Source organism: Sinocyclocheilus anshuiensis, unplaced genomic scaffold (assembly GCF_001515605.1).
Source record: "Sinocyclocheilus anshuiensis isolate Anshui unplaced genomic scaffold, SAMN03320099.WGS_v1.1 scaffold880, whole genome shotgun sequence".
In the NCBI taxonomy this organism is placed as follows: domain Eukaryota; kingdom Metazoa; phylum Chordata; class Actinopteri; order Cypriniformes; family Cyprinidae; genus Sinocyclocheilus; species Sinocyclocheilus anshuiensis.
Window position 1 is genome coordinate 963,912 of NW_015548254.1, and position 2,285 is coordinate 966,196.

At 44.1% G+C, this 2,285-nt stretch overlaps 1 protein-coding gene across 1 annotated transcript in view; it reads left to right on the top strand.

Annotated features, from left to right (window-relative positions):
• LOC107655337 (uncharacterized) overlaps positions 1-2,285 on the top strand; it is an 8,198-nt gene that overhangs the window by 1,199 nt on the left and 4,714 nt on the right. The gene's annotated exons all lie outside the window — the stretch shown is intronic.

A 2,285-nucleotide genomic window follows, 5' to 3' on the forward strand; every position in this document is an offset into this window, starting at 1 on the left:
AGAAATGACAAACAACAAGCGCTACTCTACACTGCTCAAAACTCACGTTTGAATCATCAGTAGCAAATTCTTTAAAAATGAAAATGTACTTACAGTCTGTGAGTCAAAACAGCCGGCATTGTAGTCTGCTCTACCAGGTTCAGGAAACAGTCCTCCATAAAATGTGCTACACACATCTGTGTACAGCACGTTTCAGAACTCAGAACTAACCAGTTTAAAATATAAATTATTCTTTTACGCCCTTCTGAATCACCCAGATTTGAAATCGGAATTGAAATTTCCTCTCAGCACCCCCAAAACATGCGTTATCATCGTATGTAATCATGGAGGTGTGTTTCTGAACAACTCATGTCTGTCCATCAATTACAAGAGCGATGCTGCTGTTGGATATAGATGTCAAGTAAGACCGTCAAACTCAGACGTTGTTCTGTATGTAAAGAAACTGCATCTCCAAAACTTTGCATAGCCTTCTTTAAAAATTAAGGAAGCAAAAGCAAATACCACACTGAAACAGACTGTTGCAGTCATTGTGGTTGCATTGTTTCAATTTCTTCTGACTCGGGCTCAAACATATAAACTCAAAACACACAACATGCTGCAGTGAAGTCAGCCAATCACAGCAGTGGGTGTTTACTTGTGTTTCTGCAAGAGGTGACATCCCTTAAAATGGATTGTTCTTCACAGAGAGTGAAAATGAGGATGGAAAATAATTTTTACAAATATTACAAATATTAGACCTTAAAACTATATAAACTAACCTCGAGAAACAATATGAATCCTGAAACTGCATTTCATGACCCTTTAAAATTGGACATTTTAACAAACAAATAAATAAATAAATTGAGCAATGTGGTTGTGTCATCGAGTGACTGAGACGTGAGACGTGCAGATCCAAGTGCGAAGCTTTATTAACCGACATGGTCAGAAACAGGCAAGGGTCAGACAATGGCAACAGGTATATAGAGGGCAAGACACAAGAATATTCCTAGGGCTAGTGTGGGTCTACGATCGGCGAACAGAATCAACAGGGCGAGACTAGAGGGATAAATCCAGGTACAAGGCAAAGGTCCAGGCAGGGGCAAACAGTATCCGAATAGGGCAAGACGAGAGGGGGATTCCGAGATACACAGGCAAAGATCAGGACAGGAGAAAACAGACAAGGCAAGACTAAGATAAGGCTATGAAAAACTAGACAGGCTCCGTAGAGTACCTATCGCTATGAGAGTGATAAACGTTATACAATACTCGGCAGTTTGAAAGGGATCAGACCACCAGACCGGAGCAGACAGAGCAGAAGACCACCAGAGCCAGACAGCAGACCACCACGGCAGAGCAGAGAACCACCAGAGCCAGACAGTAGACCACCACGGCGGAGCAGAGGACCACCACGGCGGAGCAGACGGAGCCGGGACCCATAGCAGAGACTGGGGCCTAGAGAATACAGAGACAGACAACACAGGCAGTGCATTCCTGGTTTCAGGGACACGGCAGGGAACACAAGAAGTTCATCAATGTTCTCTATGGCAGTGACAGAGTTAAAGAGACAGACACAGAGTGCATTTATAGTCCTTGAGTTCATGACAGACAGAGCTAAGAGTTCAAAGGAGGATTTTTGGGCTGTGACAAGGCTACTAGAGCCTACAGGGAGTTCAGGTACGGTTTCTGGGATCGTGACTGGACTAATGGGGCAAATAACATGTTCATAGATTGACAGTACTAAATTGGTATTGACAGTGGGATCGGAACAGACAGTAGAGTTAACATCAGGCTCATTGCGGGAAACAGGACAGACTGATAATTCAGAATTAGGTACATGTGGGAGTTGTGGACTGGCAGACAGATCAAGACCGGGTGCATTGATTGAAACTAGATTGATAAACAGATCAAGTGATTGAAGATGGACTGACAGATGGTTCAAACTCAGACACAACAGAAGCATTTAGACAGACAGGTCAGGTTTATATTCCTGGACAGAAACAGGCAAGACAGACAGTCCAAAATCAGACACATTGACAGAAACTGAATAGACAGACGGTTCACTAATGGTCTCTTTGGCAACGACAGGGTTAGCAGGGCCTACAGAAAGTTCATTTAGGGTTTCCACGACCGGTTCAGAGCAGGACAAAAGTTCAAAAGCGACCTCTGTAGACATTACAGGACAGGCTGAGAGTTCACAGACGGCTTCCATAGCCGTTTCAAGACAGGCTGAGAGTTTACAGACGGCTTCCATAGCCGTGACAGGACAGGCAAAGAGTTCACAAACGGCCTCCATAGCCGTGACAGGA